Here is a 13,864-nt window from a genome sequence, read left to right on the forward strand (position 1 = left end):
AGCGTGTGCGTGGTGTGAGGATCAATGTTTCTCCATGTGTCCTGGGGTCTACAAGTGGAGCCCAGCAGTAAGCCACCGTGCGGGCTGGGGACAACATCGGCCTGGGACCTGAGTCCCTGTCACTGCCCTGCGTGCATAGAGGAGTTGCTGGTAGCCCAGGGAGATGCTGGCCCCTGGCTCTGTGTGGTCTGCATCTGAGATGCTCCCCAAGGACCCTTCCCTCCCACCAGAGTTTGCTGAGGCTGGGAGTATCGGCCAGCAGGGCTCACAAAGCCCCCCTCTGTACTTCCACATGGTATAAGCTGGCCACCTCTGTGCATGCATCCTGGCACAGTTTTGGCCCGTGCCAACCAGCATTCTCCCAGTCAGTGTCTGGAAACAGGTGAGGGTCTGGGCACAGGACACATGAAGGGACATGCCATGCCATAGACCTCCATGGCTCTGCAGCTCCTCTCCTTCCCACCAGATCCAACCTCTTCAGCACTGAGTTTCCAGGCCTTAATTTCCAGTGCTCATTGCTATTCATCAGTGCATCTGAATATTTTAATCCTTGGGGAGGGGGGGCTGGAGAACAGCATGCCCCCCCTTTCCCGGCCACCTTCCCTTGCTTATCTGCTGAAACCAGGGCCAAAGCGTTCCCGGCCTCAGTGGGTGAGACAAATCGTAGAAGAAGCTTAAAGCAAGACCAGCGTCTCCCACCTTGTGCTTGGAGGGGGCTGGGGAAGAAGAGGAGGAGGGGGTGAGGGAAGCAGCTTGTAATTACAGAGTAAGAGGCAGCGATAAAATGATAATGGAAGAGTTCTGACCTGGCCGAGCCAGTTCTGCAAAGCTGTGAAATAAATTTAGCAAAAGAGCGAGGGCACGGGGGCTCCCAGGCTGGGTTACAGCTGAAATGCTGGTTTCACAAACAAGACATAAATTGGATTGCAAACATCTAATTAACCTCTTTGCTTATGGTGGGGTTTTTTTTTTTTTTTGTTGGGAAAGGTGACAGATTCCAGCCAAAGCCAGCACTGCAGCTTGGGCTCCCCTTGCAGGAGAAGATCCGGAGGAGAGGGGAGGAAAGTGGTTTGGTGCTTTCACCTGCCGGCTCCCTCCTTGCTGTCCAGACATCAGGGAGAAGAGAATTTTGAGCTCTTCTGGCCCCTCTGCCTTGGGGTGGAAGCTGTGCGTGATGTCCGTGGTGCCCTCGCTGTGGGAGGAGAAGGTACTGGTTGGGGCTTCTCCCCGTGTTTCTTTGTTCTTCATCTCCCTCGTGGAGTTCCCTGCTTCCAGGGGGATGGGGATCTCCGATGGCCTCCCCAGCCAGGCAGGCTCTGCTGGGCGGCTGCATTGCCCCGTGCCGGGGCTACCAACTCCTCTGGATTGACCCAACCTCTTTGGCGAGCGGAGTAAGAGCAGGAAAACGACCCTCCGCTCCCTTCCCCGGGCTCCAAGGGTTGCTGTTTATCTTGCTGGAGGGCAACCGTTCCACATGGATTTCAGAAGCGGCGTAGCTCCGTGACCCCCCTCCCTCCCCATCCCCTCACCGCCGCCTGCCTCCCCCTCACCCCAACCTCTTCTCGAAAATTAAAAGGCTATTTGTTAAAGGGTGAAAGCCCTCAGGTGCAGCCCCCGGCTGGACAATTTGTCTCCATGAAAAGGATGCTATTATGAGAGCGGCTGGATCCAGGAGGAGGGGGAGAATTTGCCAGGAAGAGAAGGGAGAGGTGGGGAGGGGGAAGGAGGCATCTCCCGGGGACAATGAGGTTGGGCTGGGGGGGACGGGAGATTGTCGGGGCTTGCCGGCTGGGCTGCCGTTCAACGGGGAGCGCGGAGGGGAGGGAGAGCCATGTGCTGGAGGGAGGGAAGCCAATCCTCTTGTTATGAGGCCCGCCGCAGAGCAGAAGTGCCGTCCTGCCAAATCCTCTCCGGCGGCTCTGCAAGTCACCCGCTTCAAAGGGAACAGACGTTCGGGCCAGCCGGGCACCCCGCTGAGCGGTGGTACCCCCACAGCCCGCCTGTCCTCGGGCAGGGGGGGAAGAGCTCTGCCGCTGCCTGATGCCCCTGGCTGGTGCTGGGCTGCGTGTCCACAGGGCTGGCCATCCTCTGCTCCAGGGAGGAGGAAGAGGAGGAAGTAATGTACTGATGTGCCTCTTCTTGTCTATTGAATCCATCAGCCAAGTGTCTGCCTGCCCAGTCATCCCTTCCCTGCCTGCTATCGACCCATCCATCCCTGCCTGTATCTGCCATTCCTCCCACCCAGCTCTTCAGCCTTTTATTTATCTTCTCTCTGTCGTCTAACGCCCGTTTGTCCATCCACTCTTCCATTTGTGTCTCCCATTTTAGGGTTTAATACCAACACCCCGTTGTGTGGTGCCTGAGGATCTGCAGTACTAAGCTGGAGGAAGGTCCCCAAAGGAGCTCGTGGAGCCTCCAGCCCTTTTTCTCTCCAAAATACAGTGAAAACTCTTCAAGAATTAGGCTCGGTCAATAAAAAGCCACTTCTGTGAGGGAACTACTGCAGGAGTGGGATCTCCTTGTCCAAGTTTGAGGTTGGCTCTGAACTGGAAGAGGCTGAACGTCACTGAGCTCCCCTGGGACTGAAGGCTGGCAGGATGGAGACCCTTCATTTGGCTGATCCCTTGTAGCAGCTAACAGCTCTGTGCAGCTCCTCAAGGCGAGAGCAATGGAAATGTGTCTGGGCAGAGCATCCTGCAGAAGCTGGGGAGATGCACTGGTGGTGCTGCTGTGCCCAGCAGGATCTGGCCACTCCAAAGGTGAGGCTGGTTGCATGTGCTTTGTGTCCAAGGAGGTCCCACCCTTTGCTCCTCTACTCCACTGCCCACAAGGAAGAGGAAAAATGAGGGAAGCAGATGGTCACTTCACCTGGGGACAAGCAGAAAAGCACTCACGAATGGCAAGAAACAGCCCAGTCAGGGATAAAAGCGGCTCTGCTGGAGCAGTGTTTCCATGTGGGATGCTGCTTTCCAACAGTTGGATGGGAAGTTGATGTTGGTGGGATGACGACCCTCCACAACACCATGAGGCCGGTCTGGAACCAAGCAGCAGGTTTTGGTGGGTTTAGCCTCACTGCAGAGGAGGTGGCAGCCTGAAGGGAAAATCTGGGGAGGGTGAGTGGGTGGGAGAGGTCAGAGCCCTGGGATGAGCCAGTCAGCTCTATGCTGGACGGTTTGCTCTGGGGAGAAGGCATCTCTGCAGGGACTCTTCCTGAAGGTTGGTCTACGGGACAAGAGCCTGCGGCCATGGCCATGGGGCAGGACAGAGCTCTGGATGCTCAGGTGCTGAGGGCATCATCATCTCCTTGCAGATCTCCAAGGGCTGCCTCCACTTTTGCCTTACCCTGTCCCTAAGCTGCCTGCATGCTGGGGCACAGACGTGCTTGTGAACGCTGTGCTGGGCAGAAGGTATTGGTGAGATGTGAAACCAAGAGTGCAAACAGCAGCTTCCCTGGGTTGCGGTTGCTCTGGGATTTTTTGCCCAGCAGCTTTTAGAAATTAATTTCTCCCTTCTTCTAGGAAGGAGGGAGGAAAAAATGCAGCCTGTGAATTGCCAAAGAGCAGACGCTGTGTCCCAGCGCTGAGTTTTCCCTCTCGCTTCTGACCCCCCGCCCCTTCCCAAATAAAACACTGGCATTGGCGGGCATTTATGGGACATGAGCCTGGGAGAGGGGTGGCATGGGCAAGACAAGCACGTGTAGGCAGGCATGGTCCAGGCATCCCACCTGCCAACCTCCCTGCGTTGGCAAAGTAGGATTACACTAAGTGGTGGCTCGTGCTCAGACCTGTTTGACCCAAAGATGTAGCCAGGGCTCAGAAAGCAGCTCTGAATTATTTGCATTATTCCCATCAGAGCTGGCCCTGGCTTAGAAATCCCTGTTTTTAAAAAGATGAGAATTCTTTTTTTAGTCTTAATTCAGAACAATGTCAAAATAAACAGTTCTTCACAGGGGAAAGGATTTTTCCCTTCGGGCAGGAACTGAAATGGTCTTGGAGCCACCTTGGCCACAACCAGGAAAACCAGGGATTTCTCTGCTTTGGCTTGGGTGTTTTATTTTGGTTTTGCCTTTAAAGCCCATTGACCGCATCCATGATCCTGGATATACGTGGATGGCCATGCTAAGGTCTGTGTGCTCCTGTGGGACATGCCAGCCTTGCAAGGCTGGACGCTGGTTTTACATCTTTCCGAGCAGTGGGGGCTTTGGTGGGCAGAGCCACCCCGGGCAGCCTGAGCTCCAGCTGCTGGGGAGAGAATTTGGAGGCATTTTGCTGTCCGGGGAAGGACAAAGCAGCAGCGACGATGAGGGGTGGGCAGCACTTTCTCTGCTCCAGAGCCTCTGGCCACCTCTCTGACTTGGGCAGACCTGGAGCATGAGCATCAAAAGCTCCCCAAAATGAGACCCAAGCCACAAACGCAGACGCGGGGTCAGTTAGGGAGCTGCTCCGAGGTGTACAGCCCCGTAGCGCTACCAATTTTGTTTCATTTGAGTGTGAATCTAACCAAAGCCTGCAAAAATGGGTGGAGGGAAGAGAGAAAAGGGTGTTCAGGTTCTCCAGGCGGAGATGCTGCCGTCGTCCTGTGGGCATCCCTGTTTCTATGCCAAGGGCAGAGCGAATGCGTGTGTGCTCTCCCAGCACCTCGCTCCTAAACCCAGCTGAAATAGATTACAGCATAAGATTTAATGATTCAGCACTTCTGTTGCCACTGATTTACTGACTGATGCTCAACTTTTTTATCAGCCGAAGAACTGCTTGGCCATCAGGAGCTGCAGGCAGCTGCGAAGGGAATTAAATAATAATATCTTTTGGAGGTAAAAATGGATGGATCGAATGCAGCAGCACCACCATCCAGACAGCGAGGGGAAGGTCAGGACAGGAGCTCTGACAGCACTAACGCAGGCTTAACCCACACACATACACCAAGGTCTTTTGTGCATTTATTTTATATTTCTCTCCTTGCCAGAATCGCCGATTATTTGATTCGGGGATACAAAGTGATGCTTTGATTCAATATGAGGTTTGTGTGATGGGTAACCAAATCCCTGCATGGCACCTGAGGGCCCCAGAGGCAGTGAGCCCAGGAGGGCAGAGCCCCCAGATGAGTTTCCCAAGCCCCAGCCCAGGGGGACACCCTTTGGGGGACACCCCATGTTGTCCCTGAGCCCACCCAGGGGCTGTTCCCCGCACAGGCTGCCTGGAGGAGGGGGTCCCTGGCACCCCACACCCTTGGGTGCGATGGGGGAGTCTCAGCCATGCAGTCCCACCAGCACTGACATCTGTTTTTTCCCCATCTAGCTCCAGGTTTTTGCCCCCTAAACCCAGGCAGGGTTGCCCAGGACATGGAAGCCAGACCCAAGCCCACAGGACCCACATTATCCAGTTAGGCACAGAGGTTTTTTTGCCAAACATCAAAGAAAAAGCCACCTCTCCAAGCCCAAAGGCAAAAGTGTTTCCCTTCAAGCTCCCGATGCTGAAATAGCTTAGAATGGTCTTAGAAATAGCTGAACTTTATCCCTTCTCCTTACCATGAACCCTCTAAACTTTCTTGTCTCTGGGTCTCTTCTCCCATCTCATTCCTACCAGCATTGTCCCCTCAGCCCTGCTGCCCTGGATCCAAAGAGAGATGTTTGCACAGCCCAGGACATCATGTTTCTTCTGGCCAAAAAGGTGGAGGACTTCAGCACACTGGAGGTGGGAGGGGACTCCCAGGACAGCCCAAACCCCTGGTGGTCCATGCATCTGTGCCACCAGCCCCGTGCATGGGCAAGGAGCAGCCAAGGACCTGCTCCATGTGCTCTGCAGTGAAAAGCTCTGTCCACAGGTGATAGGAATGATGGAGATGAGCAGGCTGAGTGAGAAATTATTCAGATTGGGAGGGAATATGGCTGGGGATGTGTGGATTTCCCAACCAGGGGCATGTGGATGTGGGGGAGAGCTGCTGCCCTGGTGAGATGGCCGAGATGCAGAGAGATTTTGAATGGTCTGAGAACACACCAGGGGATGAAATAATGGGTGGGTGCTGGGCACCCTGCAGCCCCTGGCACGTGCCCTGGTATGGTTGGCCAGGGTTGACTCTTTGAGCTGGCCCAGGTGAGTGCTGTTTGAATGAGCCTGGGGATGGGGGGGGAAACATGGAAAAAAAATGGCCTGAGTCCAAAGGCAAGAGCTCTCCAGAGACAGTGCGGAGCTGTTCTGTGATGGTGTCTGGAAACCACGAGGAACGTGAAGCGGAAACCAATGAACCACAGTGAGCATGCTGGAAATGAGGCCTAATTGATGGACAAAAACAGGAGCAGATGGGCAACCCTGCCCACCACCCCTTTCCAGGGGTCTAATTTGCCACCGAAGCCAGGAGAATGGCCATCCCTGAATAACTGAGTGTTGCTGCTGCTGAGGACAGGGGGTGGTCTTGCCCTGGCATGCTGCTGGAGGAGCCCCCGGGGGTGTCTGTGCGGAGGGGCAGCTGGCAGCATCCCACATCCACTGCCCTGCTGGGGTGCTGAGGTACATCCCCCTTCCCTCCGCCTGGCACAGCCATCCCTGTGCTGGATGCAGCGGGACATGAAGCCCGTTGGAGTGGGGATGCTCGAGTGCTTTATTCTCAGGGCCAAGTTCAGCAGCTCAGCCCTGGGCCAGGCGGGTCGGGTGTTACCAGGGCTCGGCAAGTTATGGCATCGCTGTGAGCGAGACTTGTTCTTTGTTTTGAGATTCAGACTTGTTCTTCTCTGCCATAAAAGATGTGAGCCAGGAAGGTTGTTTAAACAAGCCTGTCTTGCTTCACGGTCAGAGCTGGCTAAGACCCTTTGTGTGACACTATGAGGCCCTGTGTATTGCATTAGGACAGGTGGCAAGCAGGTAAAACAGCGATCCCATCCCAAGGACCAGGGGACGCAGCCCTAGCACGTCTCTGGGGATGCTGAGAGTCTGCATGAGATGCTTTTCCTTTGACCCTGGAAAGATGGTGCAGGTCCACCCTACCAGAGAAACCTTGTGTCCGTCCAACTCAGCCTTGCTCCACAGAGGAAAATCAGGGAGTTCCCTATGGCAGAGCCTGCGGAGCCAGGGACCAAGTGATGCTTGTGGCTCCGACCCCAGCTACAGCCCCCGTGCACAGGGCTGCTCTGGAAGCAGGCACCGACCCCTGCCTCCCCCCGCTCTGGCCATAGGGAGGCTTAATGAGTTAATGCTGATTAAGTACTTTCAGATAATCAGATAAAGGTGTCATAAAAGTGCTTTACTGTGATGATGATGTGTTTTATGGTGAGGAGAAACTGATGATCCCAAATAAAAATCCAAATTAAACCAGGGGGAAGTACAAAGGTGTCTTCAGATCTGGGGTGAACTTCACATTAAGGGCAAAAAACCATTCAAGCATTTGCAAAGTTCCCATCTCTCCTCAAACCGTGCCTCATTTTGACCTCCCCCCTCCTCTCCAAGAGCCTTTCTTCTCGAGACCAAGATTAATTACCTCCCTTGCAGGCCTTTGGGCTTCCCCCATCTGATAACGTGTGAATAAGGCTGACAGGACCTGCTAAGGGTCTCACAGCTTTCTCCGCTCCCTGTCTTGCCTCCCGGAGCAACAGAGCTCCAGCAGCATGTCCGTGGGGTCATTGCATCCTTGTACCTCCTCGCTGGTCCCCAGCCTCCTACCTTGGCCGACACTTGACTTGCCACTCAATTTGGGGCATCTACGGAGGGGGAAACCATAGGGACAGTGCTCCTGCCTGCTCTCCGTGCTGACAGAAGAGAGAAATCAGCCCCAAAGCCTGAAACTGCTCACATCAACCGCACCGACACCAGCTCCAGAGCGCGCCAGCAAGACCCTCAATAAACCAGGTAATGGCATTTTCCCCACTTCGAAAGCTGGCTTTGTCCAGGCTGTCAAGGCACCAAAGTTGAGGGACGCGTGTCAAGATCTACAGCAATTAAAAGGGGCACCAGCCTTAATGTGCTCAGCTGAAAGCCCAGGTCCCCAGGTTCTATGCTGGAAATTGGCTGGTAATTTAGTGGCTGGTGCCAACTGGCTGCATCTGTCCAGCCTTGCGATAGCCTTTTCTTTCTTGCTCTTTTTCCAACCGCTTCTTTTGGCATGTGTACAGCCTTGGGAGGAGGCAGAAACATCTCAGACAACCTGCTCGCTCGACACGCTGGCTTGGGTTTATGGCCATGGCTGGGCAGTCCCTCCCCGGGGTGGCATGGACAGAGCTGTCACTCCTGTACCTCTCCCTGCACTCCCTTTGGGAGCAAGGGGACCCTCCCAGTTGATCCCTCTTGCCAAAATTATAAATGAAGTCAGCAGGGTTTTGGTGAAGTGAGTTATGTGGTGGTGATGCTGCTGAGGGTCCAGTCCAGCTCCTGGGGGTCTCTGAGCCCTGTCCGTGAGATACCAGGCCCGAGGGATTCCCAGGTCCCGGCTCGTTTTGTGTGGTTCGCTGGGGGAGATAATTTTAATTTCTTTTTTTACTTGAGTGACTTAACCAATATTCTCCTTGCACCAACAAGGGCTTTTTCTCTCGAGCCAACTGAAATGTTTGACTAAAAGCAAGATACCTCATACAACTTTTTTTTAACATGTTTTTTCCTCCTTCATCAAAGCAAAGGAAAGATCCAAGTTTGTTTCACTTCAGTTAGAAACATCAAGATGAAATCATCCAACTTTTCCAGCGTGATGTCTCTGTTAGAAGCACATTTATTTAGGCAAGCTGGTTTGCCAAATTTGACAAGAATTTGTAGCTTTGAACTGAATTTCCCAGTCACCCTGAGACAGCATTTTGAAGAATGATGGATTTATCTAAAATTTTTTGCAGGCTGGAGCTTCAACGCAAGGGATGGGATGATGTCCCAGAGCTTTCATCCTACAAATGTGGTGCTACAGAGTAAGCTGAAGAAGCTGAAGACCTCAGTCAGGTTTGCCTTGGAGAAGGTGAAGGTAGGTGATCCACAGAGGTCTCCTACAAGCTTACCTCCCTCTGAGCTGGTGATAAGATAATTTCCCCAGGAGATCAGTTGACTCCACATGGCCAAGCCCAGCATGGCCTCTGTGACAGTCCAGCATGTCCAGGTTCCCGGTTGGGTAACGGTCACCAAAATTGCTCCAGGCTACACCTCAGCCTGGTGGAGGCCATGGACAGGGACTTCAGGCTTGAGATGGGGAGAAGGGATGCAGATGATGGAAGAGATCCACCACAGTTGGCCCCGGGCTTTGCCTTGCAAAGCTCTGCGGCGTAAGTCCCATCTCTGCTTCGGCGCTAATGCAAATCCACCTGGAACAAGGCATGAGGCAGGATTTGGGATCCTGGTGCTAGCAACACCTTGTCACGTCTCCGGTGCTCCCTTGGGAACATCAACAGGGGAGGCAGGAGATCTGGGCTGCCTTTTTGCTGCTCTCATTGGCAGAAAGCGAGGAACTTAGCACAGGGATGCAGCACTGGGAAGTCACCTGCTTTAAAATGCCATTGAAGTGCTCCAGGGTGCCAGCAGGAACATCAAGAAAAGAGAAGAGACTATTTTCCTCCCTGCTCCCCCCTGGCTCTAGCCACTGTGCCCTTCAAATGTCCTTGACCCCTTGGCAGAGGAGGTCAGTCCCTCATCTGTACCACTCACGACGAGCACCAAGTGACGGCTCCCCATGCATCACCCCAGCAGTCACGCTGGAGCTTGCGTGTCATTTCAATTCGTCTTTCGCCGAGCACTCCCTGTCACCGGCAGCGCTGCAGGAGACGCGGGGGGAGAAGGGGAGGCAGAGTCAGATGGAGCCAGGGAGAGGCAGGCAGAGAAAGAGAGACTGCCAAAGGGAAGGGGGGGAGAGACAGAGGGAGGAGGGTAGAGCTCTGTTCCAGGCTCTATTTATTGAGGGTTTCTTCTTCCTTTCCTGGAAAGTCCCACCAGCCATGTCCCAGTGGCGGCTGCTGGCTAGGGAGGGATGGAGGTGCCCACCCCTCATCCCAAAGCGGGGAGCAGCAGAGCAGCAAGCAGGCAAAGCATCACAGGAACGTGTTTTGGGGTCCCTCCAAACACCATAAAGCTCAGGATTTCTTTTCCTTTGAGGCAGTGGCACAGGAAGAGTCATGGCCCCCATAGGAGTGCAGCCCATCAGCATTGGCTCTGCTTGGTGGGTCGGGGAGCTGCAGCTCAGAGGGGAAACCCAACTTTGCCCCTTTTTATGTTGACTTGAATCCAGAGTCGTGGCTTGATTTCTGTCTCCTGGCATCCAACCACAGCAAATGGGGTGATAAGTGGGGCAGACCCTGGTGAACCCATGGTGGCATCAGACCTGCCGTGATCTGCTCCTCAGCTGCTCTTTGGGAACAGGCGGGACGGGAGGACACGGAGCTGAGCTGTGAGATCCCTGTCCCTTGGATGGGGACCACTTCTGTGACAAATAGGCTTAGTTGGCGCCAGCTTTGGTCTTCTCCAAGGGAACGTGGTCGGTCTGCGCCGGGACCAGGCTGCCTTTGTGCCGCGCTGAGCACGGCCCCGCGTTTCATCTCCCACCCGCCTGAGCTGCCTATGTGGGCTGGGGGAGCGCTCCTTGGGGTCATGTTTGTTATGTTTCCAGGAAGCCCCTCCAGAAAAACATCCTTGAAACACAGAGGTTTCCCTTCTGCCGGCATACAAATGAACCCCAAACAGAGCCCACTTCAAAGCGTCCAGCTAATGAGCCGGTCTCTCCCCCCTCCCCGCCCCGGTTTCAGGAGGGCCCTAACGAAGCTGCGGTATTACAAAGGCACCAGCTTTGCTTTTTGAGCCTGCTCAGCGGAAAAAATATTGGAGAGGGGGCAGGGAGCAGCAGGAAAGCGGCATGCACATGCCAGCACAGGCACCCATGGGATGCTCCCCAGCACCCTGGTACCCCAGTAGCCACGGGAGTGCGGCGCAGAGGGGCTGAGCATGAAACGGGGCTGATGCTGCCCTTTGGTGCTGCGTCGCAGCTTCAGTGCTGCAGCCCCCCAGCCCTGCATGGGGACCAAGGTAGTGCTGTGCAGGGCTGGGAGTCTTGATATTTTTGTTTTTTCCAAGGATAAGGAGGGGGGTGATGGGGGTAGGGAAACAGCTTAGATGGAGGGAGCGTTGCTTGGACTGTCCCCTTGCATTGCTGCGGGCTTTTGTTCTCCTGAGCCAGTCTTTTCAACTTTGCTTGGAGCTGCTGGTGCCGGTTGCGGGGGAATCAGGGCTTTGGCACTAACCCTGCATCATTATCCTCCCCCCTGCCAGGGAGGGGACCCCCCCATCCCTCCCCATTCCTCCTTTCTTCCCCTGGGGTTTGAATCTCAGTTCAACCTAAAACCCCCATTGAGTCCCCAGGGATTTGGCTGTGCTGGGGCCAGCACTGCTCCCCGGGGTGGCTGCACCTCCCTCCGGGCTGTGCTGGGCCCTTGCGGTGGGTCCCGAGGGCTGGGGAAGCTCGCACACCCCCAGGAGCTGGGGCCACGAACGCCACCCTGGATCCCCAGCACGAATCATCCAGCAAAACCCGGTAGCAGGCGTGGGGATCGGCTACGAGAAAACAAGAACCGCAGTGCCTGTTAGCTGCAAAGCCCAAATGAAGGCAGGAAAGAGGGTTTGCAGTTTTTCATCCCAAAGTAGTTTGAGGAGCAAACAAACTCAGAAATTTTCTTCGGCTTTGCTCAAAAATTTTCTTCTGTTTCTGGCTGGTGAGAAGCAGCGCTTTTCTGATTTTGCTCACAAAAAAAAAAAAAGGACGTTTTCCTACTTTAATTTTATCCACAATATTATTTTTGTTTGGTTGAAAAAGCATTTTCTGCCACAGAAATGTAAAACTAAAAATAACGCCTTCCTGCTCATGAGCCATGAATATTCCCTGTGCTTTGCAGTTCCCTGTGTCAGGTGGAAGTTCTTCCCATCCAGCAAGCAGAGAGGATGTTTTCCTTGGGACCAGCTCCCTGCATGCACCCAGGATTGCCACCACTACTGGAGAGAGGCTTTTGGTTCAATCTCTTGATCTCCGAGGATTCCTACATCCAAGTTAAATCATTTTTCAGGGGAACACCCAGCTCCTTGGTACAGAGCTGAGCCGTTATTTTAGGGCTGCCCTACCCCTAGCAACCCTTACTAGCCAGAGGAAAAAAAATAAATCCTATTTATGAGAACCTTCATGGTTTCACATCCTCCATGCTGGAACCTTTCATATACTTCCATAGGAGAGAATCACATGGATAATTTTGGCTCAAGGGAATCAGCAGTTTCTCCGGACCTGCTCTCCAAGAGTCTTGCATCTCAGGAGCCTTCCTTGCAAACCAACCCGTGTGTACAGCTGCGCTCCTGCAACACAAGCGGTGGCACGAACTGATGCTGTTGAGAGCTTCGCCTCCAAATTTTCCAGTAGTTCTTAATGTTTCCTCCTGCTCTTTACCCAAAGGATGCTCTGAACCCCAGGGCCTCCATTTGCTGTAAATCAGTGCCTGGTGCTTAGACTCAGGCAGCCCCCAGAGCCCTCAAAGGTTCGGTGTCGAGCAGCAGCGCACGCAGCGAGGAGGAAACTCCTTCCTCCGCACTGCCAGCATCCCCCATCTCCCCAATATAAATAAATAATCTGCAATCTCAACGTATTTCCACCCCCGAGGGCTGGAGCGGTGATGAATATGCCCAGCCAGGCTATTGTTCCACCGCTGGATAATAACAAATCTTCGATTTCTGGCTGGCCGTTAATGCCTTCGCTGATCTCCTGCGGGCGCGGGGGCGATGAATGGGAGCCGTCAGCCCCTTAGCCAAGTTGTCAATACCTCTGATCAGCTCTGGCATTGATTTCCACCCCTTCCCTCCTTCTCCCTGCCCTCTCACCCGCCACCACGCGCTCCCCTCTGTATTTTCCTCTCCTGTTCAGGGAATAAATAAATAGGAGCAGCTGGCTCTGTGTGCCCAGAGGTGCTGGGGCTCCTGCTACGTCTTGGCTTGGGTGATTGTGGTGGCTCTCACAGCGTGCCATCAGCTCCAACATGGGCCAGAGCTTGGCCAAAACCATCACCTCTCCTACCAACCCTGGCCGAGAGCTGAGCATCACCCAGCCCTGCGCCCTGCTTCTCCCCTGGGCAGGCACCACGATGCGAGGAGGGGTCCTGGCGTGGGACCAGTGGTGCTGAGCTGGGCTGGACTGGGGCAGTGCGGGCTTTCCTCTGGCCGGTGCATCCTGGGGTTCAGCCTCCAGTCCCTGGGATGGGGCTTAACCTGAAGTGGAGCCCCAAAGCGTGCCCAGGCTCGGAAGGCTGCTGGAAATCCAGTTTGGTGGCCCTGTAGCTGCTGCCTGTATTGGGTGATGAAAAATGAGGAGCTGGGGTTGGAGACAAGCCCACATCTCCCATCGCATCCCACCCCCGGGGAGAAAACAGAGGGAAAGGGGGGGAGCCATCCCTCCTCCTCGCAGCAACATCCCCCCTTCCCGCACCAGATCCGGGACGGATATTCAGCGGCTAAGAAGAGGAAAAAACAAACAAACACCCAGACCCCCCTCCTCATCCCCAACTGCCAATGGAGGAACAAAACCCCGCAGCAAAGGGCCCTCAAGTGAGTAATCTCTCCTTCATATGTGTCCCAGCATCTCTCCGCCATGCGCCATCCTGGTAGCCACCACTTGAATTAGCACCAAAGGATTATGGGAGCCAGAGTCATTAATCTAGGTGACAAACAGGACTCTGAAGGAATATTTGCACCCCGAAATTGAAAAGATTAGGCCATATTTGTCAAGGATTGGTAGGCTTTATCGCCTCCAGAGCAGATGCTGTTAAATATTCATGAGCTGCATAAGTGGGAGAAGACCTCGCTAGGCCTGATGACTTTCAGAGAGAGGAGGGAAGGGGGGGGGCGAGGGCGGGGGGGACACGGGGGGATCGGCATGCGGTGGTGGCGCA

The sequence above is a fragment of the Egretta garzetta genome, unplaced genomic scaffold (genome assembly GCF_000687185.1).
Source record: "Egretta garzetta isolate BGI_Z169 unplaced genomic scaffold, ASM68718v1 scaffold7, whole genome shotgun sequence".
Classification (NCBI taxonomy): domain Eukaryota; kingdom Metazoa; phylum Chordata; class Aves; order Pelecaniformes; family Ardeidae; genus Egretta; species Egretta garzetta.